At 44.2% G+C, this 9,149-nt stretch overlaps 1 pseudogene; it reads left to right on the top strand.

Moving 5' to 3' along the window:
- The first annotated feature begins 400 nt into the window (after positions 1-400).
- Positions 401-1,702, top strand: LOC118851914 (annotated as a pseudogene).
- Positions 1,703-9,149: the final 7,447 nt, after the last annotated feature.

The raw sequence follows: 9,149 nt of genomic DNA, 5'->3' as shown, positions 1-9,149 counted from the left end.
TGTTGTGGGAAAGACTAGATAAGTGAGTTTGTTAGAATTGTGTGTAAAGTAAAATTAAGGGGAGACTTCTGGGGATGGAGCCAAGATGGAGGAATAGAGAAGGTACTCAGCTGAGCTCTCCCGACATTTCCTTCCAAACAACTTTAAAATAACACCTCAAATCAAATACTACATTGGAAGACCAAAAAAAGGTCAGAGTGAAACATTCTTCCAGCCTAAGAAAACTCAGGACGTTGGAGAGAGAGAGAGATCTGTGACATGAGAGTGGAGGCTGGCTCACAGTCCCTGTGGATTGAATAATGGCAAAAGTAGCAACAGCAACTTCTCTGAAGCCAGAGATGGTGAGGGCACCTGGCAACTCATTAGAAAGAGATCACAGGGCTTTCTCTGTGGAATCACCATGGTGGCCAGAACCCTGTACACATACCCTGAAAACTGGCAGGCCTTCAAGGCCCTCATTGCTGCACAGCACAGTGGGACCCAGAGCCGTGCACTATCCACACCTCCCCACTTCCACTTTGGGCAGACCAACCGCACCCCCGAATTCCTCCAAAAATTTCCTGCAGGCAAGGTTCCAGCATTTGAGGGTGATGATGGGTTCTGTGTGTTTGAAAGCAACACCATTGCTCACTATGTGAGCAACGATGACCTTCGAGGCTTTACTCTGAAGGCAGCTGCCCAGGTGATCCAGTGGGTGAGCTTTGCTGACAGTGACATCATCCAACCAGTACCTCTCTCTCTCCCCACTCTCGGCATCATGCACCACAACAAACTGGCTACAGATAAGACAAAAGAGGAGGTGAGGCGGGTTCTGGGGCTGCTTGATGCCCACCTGAAAACTCGGACTTTCCTGGTGGGGGAGCATGTGATTCTGGCTGACATCACAGTCATGTGCACCCTCTTGTGGCTCTATAAGCAGGTTCTAAAGCCATCTTTCTGGCAGGCCTTTCCCAACACCAACAGTTGGTTCCTCACCTGCATCCACCAGCCCCAGTTCCCGGTGGTGTTGGGAGAAGTGAAGCTCTGCACATTTTGATGCTAAAAAGTTTGCTGAGAGTCAACCTAAGAAGGAGGCCCCAAGAAAGGAGAAAGGACAGCGAGAAAAAAAAAACAGAAGGCCCAGGCCAAGCAGAAGGAAGAGAAGAAGGCGGCCGCAGCCCCGGGTCCTGAAGAGGAGATGGACAAGTGTGACCAGGCTCTGGCTGCAGAGCTCAAGGCCAAGACTCCCTTTGGCCACCTGCCCAAGAGTACGTTTGTGTTGGATGAGTTTAAGCAAAAGTACTCCGAGGACACACTGACAGTGGCCCCGCTGTACTTCTGGGAGCACTTTGACCATGACGGCTGGTCCCTGTGGCATGCTGAGGACCACTTCCCCCAGAAGTTCAGCCAGACCTTCATGAGCTGCACCCTCATCACTGGAATGTTCCAGCACCTGGACAAGCTGAGGAAGAACGCATTTGCCAGTGTTATCTTTTTTGGCACCAACAATAGCAGCGCCATTTCTGGAGTCTGGGTTTTCTGGGGCCAGAAACTTGCCTTCCCACTGAGTACAGACTGGCAGGTAGGTTATGAGTCCTACATGTGGCATAAGCTGGATCCTGGCAGTGAGGAGACCCAGGCCATGGTCTGAGAGTACTTCTCCTGGGAGGGGGCCTTCCAACATGTGGGCAAACCCTTCAATCAAGGCAAGATCTTCAAGTGAACATCCTCCCTGCTACCACCTAGTTGTCCGCTTCCTCTTCTGCAGGGAGGTGCCAAGTCATTAAACGAAACTGAACACAGGAAAAAAAAAAAGATCACAGGGCACTGCTCTGCTAGCACTGGATGCAAGACCAGACACTGTATGGCAAATTCATTGCCCATACCCACTTCAAAGGCAGAGAGGAACACTTTCAGAATGAGAGCCTTCAGGAGCCGTATTGCCTTTGGTCACAAGGGATCGGGGACCCTGAGGAACAGTATTGCTTCTGGTCCCCGAGGAGCAGAACTCCCACAATACTCTCCATCTCCTGACTCTATACATTTTTTTCTGGCTCTCCTCCATGCTTACAACACCCTTCTTCCTCATCTCCACCTCCTTCTCTCCTAGGTTTCTTTCCAGTATCAGCTGAAATGTCATCTTCTGCCCGAGGCAAGCCCCACCCCCCACCTCCACCCCCTTAATGGTCTTGCTTTTTTGATCTCTAATTTATCCCTTATCTGTCTGTGCGTTGTTGTTTGCCTGTTATCCCCCCCATCAGATTGTGGATTCCTTTCAAGCAGGGACTTTCCTCATGTCCCCAGCCCTAATTACAGTGCCTGGCATATAGCAAGTATTCACTTGTTGACTTGCTGTACCCCACTAAAAAGTGGGGGATCTAACTTCTTGTTGTGTAACTTTTTGAGTGTCCATTTTGGAATCATTTCTATGCTTGAGACTCAAGAAGCCACTTCAGCCTGAATTTCAGAGGCTCCTCCATTTCTGGCATTCATTTTCCATGTGTGACATAATCTACTGAAGGATTTCCAGGATCTCGGTGCCATGAATACTGGATTTTAGCTAAAAATCCACAAAGTTGCATAGGGGAAAGAGCCCTGGAGTTGGAGCCAAAAGGCCTGGGTCTGAGTGTCAGCTGTGACATTTACTGGGCTCGCTATGTTGGGGCCTCCTCTACACCTTGGTTTCCTCCAAGGAAGCCTGTAAAGTAGAAACAATAATCCTTGTAATGTACTCTAAAGAGAGGCAGCTTTCCAATGTTTGGGATGACTCTCTCAGACAATAATTGCAGAGAAGATGCCGATTGATACAGGAAAGTTCTTCAGTAGGGAGTCCTTATAGCAAGGAAATTGTAAGCCCTGACCCGCTCCCTCTTCCCTTCTCATGCTTGTGTTGCCTACATCATGGAGCTGGAAAGCACTTTGTGAACCTTCTGGTGTTACGTCATAGTGTCGTTTAAAGCTATATACCTTACAAGGAAGTTGTCATCACTGTTGTCATCCTCCTTTCTAGTCCCTTTCTGATCTAGTCTCAGACAAATAAAAAGACAGAAAAGAAATGACAAGTTTGTAGCTTTCATTTCTCTTGTTTCCTTCCAAATGAAGCTCAAATGCCACCTCCTGCAGGAGTCCTGTCGTTCTCCATGTCCAGCAGCTAATGTTTCCCCCTAAAATTACTGTGTATTAGTTGTATACATTTTGGTACGTTCATTGATGGACATGTTGTTTCTCCCTATAAAATGTAAGCACCATAAGGCACAACTTTATCACTTTTGTCTTTGTATCCCTAGTGCCTTGCACATAGTAGGTGGTTAATAAATTCTTCATTAAGTGATTAAAGCTGAAACATTTCCAGAGTTGTTCCCATGCTCCTATATAAGTTACCCATAAGGATATTGACACGTTCCCCATCTCTCTATTTCCCCTAAAATGGATCTAAATCAAATTTCTTTCAGAATTACCCCAGTCCTATGGACAGTCCTTTTTTTATTGAGTGGTTCAGTGTGAATGGATTAATGAATTCTGCAATCCTTAAAAACAAAGCACTAACAATTGATAATTTCAGAAAATCTACAGGAGATAAATTCAAGGGGACAAATGAAAAAGAGGTGTTGACAAAAGCATATATTATTAATTTATTGGGCCCATGACTATGACTCACCCCAACTACAGTATGTTAGCATTTCCTGAATAAAATAAAGTAGCAAGTGGTAGCAATCTTGGTGCAAAAAGCACCAAGTCTTTGGATAGATTCAATCATGAGCCCCTGGGTTGTCCTCCTCCATTGGCTCCAGGTTTCCATCAATGTCCCAGTTTGGTAGCACCTTCACAGAGGAATTAGAAATTGAAAGAAAAGGAGATAAAACTCTAACCAGTTAGTTTGACTTCTTGCTAGTAGCTTAGCCTTGGCAAGGTAATGGAATGGAAAGGAAGGAGGCAGGGAGAAGAGCGAATAAAAGAGACTGTAGCTGCTTTGCTTTTTAAAAAGGGGAGGGAGTTGTATCATTATCATAAGAAAGTTTTAGAAATTACACACAAGGTCCACAATTTATGGATGACACGCAGAACACTGAAGTGACCTACCCAAGGGAACTAGTATCATGGGATTTAGAGCTAGAGATCAACTCATCCAGATCTGTAACCAGGGAGTGCGACATCAGTGAACAAGTGATGTATCAGGAATGACTTGTGACCATCATCAGCTGCAAGGATGAGTGATGGCACCCTCGCTTTTCGCACCCTTTACTCCAGATTCCCTTGACCTCCTGCCCTTGGGTTGCTATGGCTGCTGCTCTCATGCGAAGTCACCTTGTATAGAACCTGCTACTAAAGCTTTTGAATCTGTTCTGGAAACTTAACCTCCTCTGTCCTTGGATATTCGGAGTCGGGTGACTGGAGGAATTGGTTATTGTAGCAGAAACCTAAGTCATGAATAAGGCTGGCTTAAGATTTAAACCAAAGAATGCCATAAACAACTAAGGTTTTCATACATGGGAAGGGCCAATTGACATACAGGGGTCTGGGTGTTGAGGTAAAGAGAATGTAAACTGTGGAGCAGAAACTGAAACAGATGGACAGAGGGACAGGCAGATAGCAGATGGATGGACAGATAGATAGATCTTTATCAAATGAGGCATTGGCGAAGCTGTGCTGCGTCCTCAGGATACAAATGCAAGCACATTGGAGAGGTGGGCCCTCACAAAGCTTTTATTCTAAGGGAGAAATACTGCACAGAGGGATGTGGGAGACAGGGCTGGGGTAGTGACATAGCAGGAAAATGGCCTAAAAGTGGTGTGGTGGCCCGATTTCCTGCCGAATAAAGCCAAAACATAATTTATTAGAGCTATGAGACGTAGAGATGGAGTCCAAGTTGTTGGTGGGAAGGATGTGAGGGTGGTACCTGCGAAAGAGATAGGAATTGCTGTGATGGCTAAATGTGCTGAGAGTCTTCTTCCAAAACCTTTGCTCTTGGGTTTCTGTATAAACAGTAACTTTTTTTAAACATTACCTGTGGTAATTCAGGGAGTGGCGATTTAAAAACAAAATGTCTGCTGGGTATTCCAAACAGAAGTCAGAGACAAGCAAGAAGAAGCACATTAGACAGTCAGGTCAGGAAGAGGGAGATGAGGGGCTTTGGTGGTCTATTTTAAAATCTGATGCCAGTGGCTCCACTGCCCATGACTGCATGATGGGAAGCACGCCTCTCAGTTTTGGCACATGAGTCATAACTTTGCTTGGCCCCACCCTAGTTCTGCCTCTCTTGTCCAGTTACAGATGAATAAGTTGATACCGAGTGATTTTACGTGACTAGTTGAAGGTCGCACACATAGAAATTAGCAGATCCTAGAATCAGAGATATGGAGTAGGGATATTAGAGGTCATTGACCCCAATCTCCTCATTTTACAGAAGAAGAAACTGAGGCACATAGCCTCTAAGTGAAGTCACACAGATAGAAAATAACAAATTCGGGATCCTATCTTAGGTTCTCTGACTCCAAATCCAGACTCCCGACCCTACAGCTTATTGTGTTAATCCCACTAGACTGGATTTCACTCCTCCATTCTCAGTCTCTCCACATGTTAATCTGGCCAAGGGAGAGCTGGCTGAGAAATGGAGAAAAAGGAGCAGTGCTTTTGAATGTCTCTTTCTACTTTTTACGTAAGGCCGTAACGTCTGTCCCTTGTGATAGTGGAGGGGGTGGTTAGGGAAGGAAAGGAGTGGGTGACTAAGTGTCTCTTGTAAAAAGCATACTACTGTATTTTAGAGCAGTGGATTTCCAACTGAATTCTCCAGAAGCCAAATCAGAATCCCATAGCGGATAGAGCGCTGGGCCTGAAGTCAAGAAGACTCATCTTTCTGAATTCAAATCTGGCCTCAGACACTTTCTAGCTGTGTGAGCCTGGGCAAGTCACTGTGCCCTGTTTGCCTCAGTTTTCTCATCTGTAAAGTGACAGACCATTCCAGTATCTTTGCCAAGAAAACCCCAAATGGGATCACAGAGAGTCAGACGTGACTGAACAATCAAAATAGGCAGAGGTGAGGAGGGAGTGAATTCCACTCATGAGGGACAGAGAGCAGTAAAAAGGGAGGAGGTCAAGATAGGGGGGTAGTACAGTAGTTAGAATGCCTGCAGTCAGGCAGTCCTGGATTCAGATTCAAACTCCAACACTTAATAGCTGTGTGATCCTGGGCAAGTCCCTTAACCTCTGGTTCCTCAGTTTCCTCATCTGTAAAATAAGGATAATATCCTGGGGTTGTTTTGAGGATAAAAATGACAATATTTGTAAACCATTTTCCAAACCTTAAAGTGCTATAGAATTGTTAATATTTCATATTAAGTTTTGATTTTGTTGTTGCCGTCGCTGTTCTATTTCCTTGTTGTATTCGTTGTCGATGTCATTTTCCTGGGCCTGCTTTCTCAGTTTATGTCGTTCAATGTTTCACTGTAATTACACACGGCCGTAATTTCGTAAAGATACAATAGGTTTTTAAATAAATATTTGTGGAATATGAAAATTAGGAAGGCCTCTAGAACATTGAATATGGGATGTTCAAGCTGAAGGTACCTTCGACCACTGAGCACAGAGTGGCAGCATCTCTGAACTGGAAGGGAGGTCAGAGGTCATCAAACTCTTAATTCATCCTTGAACAAGAATCCACTCTCTCCAGTTCACCCAGTTGAATGGGCATCCAGCTGTAGCTCTGCCCTCCAAAGAATAACAAGCCCCTATGACCCGAGTGGCCCATTTCCCTTTGGGATAATTCAGGTCAGGAAGCTTTCTCTCAGTCTAAATCTGAGACATCCTCCCTTTGACAGCCCTTAGCTTTCATGCCTCCTCCCTTCCCTCTCATCACCAGGTTTCCTAAACATTTCTTTATATGAGGCATGACCTCTAGTCCCTGCACCACCCTCTGTAGACTTCTGGAGGTTGCTTTACTCCTCCTACCCATTTCTGTAAAATTTGTTGCCCAGCTGGGAGCTACAAAGCTCTGGGGATAGATGATATCTGAGCCAAAAGCTCTGAGTGTATTTCCAGGCCCTCTTTGTTCTGCTGATCATCAATTTCTTCATTGGTCTAGGTTTAATTAGTTCACAATGGGACCCAGGACTTTGTCTCTATCGGGGGTATTAGGCATCTGGGCTTTGGTGTAAGTTGGAAAATAGCAAATGCTGATGCTACATTTGAGGTTATCATAAGCTTGTGCTCAATTACAATGAACCAGCTCTGGCAATTCAAAGGAATAACAAACTAATTTATTATAATCACCCACGAATACAGTAAGCCCAAGAGAGGTTTACCATGATGGGCACTTCAGGAGGGTTTTGTAGACTCACTTCTAGATTGCTTCCTTCTCCCCCTACATTCTCCCACCAGTAAAGCAAATAAAACCTATTTATGTGATGTGATTTTGGCCCAAAGCTGTTTCTTGATCTAACCATCAGATCCTATCGCTTATAGCCCAAAGGTACTTTCTAAAGGAAATGAATTGTGATTTCTTCTGATTTGTTCAGATGAAGGGGGTGGGGATGCAATTTACTTATGCAGGAGGGCTAGATCCAAAAGGGACTTGTGTCTTATCCAACAGAAAGGAGCTTTCTTATAACCCTCCCTGCACCGTCTTCTTAAATCAAAGAGCATGCTGGCTTCAGCAACATTCTTTGGCACTGCACATCACATCTTATGAGATCTTGGGCATCTTTTTAGATTGAAAATGGTGCCTTTCTCTTTCTCAGGGGAAACAGTTGTAGACAACACATCTTCATGGGAATGAAATCTCATTATGTTGTTGTTCAGTTGTTTCAGTCATGTGACTCTTCGTGACTCCATTTGGGGTTTTCTTGGCCAAGATACAGGAGTGGTTTGCCATTTCCTCCTCCAGCTCATTTTACATACATAGAACTGAGGCGAACAAAGTTAAGTGACTTCTCCAGGGTCACACAGCTAGGAAGTGTCTGAAGCTGGATTTGAACTCAGGGATATGAGTCTTCCTGACTCCAGGCCTGGTATTCTACCACTACTCCACCTAGCCACCCTAAGACTGAATATAAAGAGCTTGTATATATGTCATATATGTGTGTGTGTTTACACTTGTATATATAGATATAGAAATGTATTATATGTAAATGTATATGCCTCACTAAAGCTTTTTTCAAGTATCAGAATGAGAAAGAGAGGGTCAGAGAAATAGAAGAGGAGAGGAAAGAAGAGAAGAGAAAAGAAGCATAGAGGGGAGAGAGAGTGAGAGAGAGAGAGAAAGAGAGAGAGAGAGCCCTGCTCGTAGAGTTGGATAGTTGGATTTGCCTTAAGTAGCTGTTAAGGTCTTCGATCTATAATGGCAAAAAAGAAGGCTTCTTGCCCATAACAGCCAGATCCCATTTTCAAGGATTGAAGAAGGCATCTATACCCCTTATGAACATGTGCTAGCTTCTATGACATTGGCCTTGCTGCATGGGCTAGTCGACATTTAGTTTTGTTGCAGAATTTTATTATCATCTACCAGGGATTGTTACCTGGGGCCATGAACTTGGGTTGTTGTTTTTTTTTAATATTTCAGTAACTGTATTTCAGTATAATTGGTTTCCTTTTAAGTCTATGTATTTTGTTTTGTGGGTTCAGAAGCCTAATTCTTCAAAGTCTCCCTCAATCTGCAAAGGGGTTCATGCTGCACAAAAGGGTTAGCAATCCTGGCTCCAGATTCAAACAAGCACTGTCTTACTAGCTTTCTTGAAGATTCAAGTCAAATGCAGCCTTCTTAAAGAAGCCTTTCCTAGTCTTTCCCTTCTCTCTCCTATGACTTACACACCGTGTATATGTGTGTGTGTGTGTGTGTGTGTGTGTGTGCGCTCATATATTGTATGTACCTAGTTCTTTATATATCATCTCCTCCATTAGAATGTAATCTCCTTGAGGGCAAAGGTATTGTTTTTTGCCTTTCTTTCTATCCCCAGGTGCTTAGCACAAGGCCTGGTGTATGGTAAGAGCTTAAAAAAGTTTCTTGATTATGACTTGCTAGTAGCCCAGAAGCAAGGACAAGAGTGAAAAGGTTATTAAGGGATAAGGAAAAACATAGAGTCTGGTCCCTCCTTGCTCTGATTTAAATATTTCACTCTGAAATCCTTGGATAGAGACCCTGAACTTCAGTGAAGGAAAAATCACATCCTCATTTGTTT

Source organism: Trichosurus vulpecula, chromosome 5 (assembly GCF_011100635.1).
Source record: "Trichosurus vulpecula isolate mTriVul1 chromosome 5, mTriVul1.pri, whole genome shotgun sequence".
Classification (NCBI taxonomy): Eukaryota; Metazoa; Chordata; class Mammalia; order Diprotodontia; family Phalangeridae; genus Trichosurus; species Trichosurus vulpecula.
This window is presented reverse-complemented; position numbering and strand designations above follow the sequence as displayed.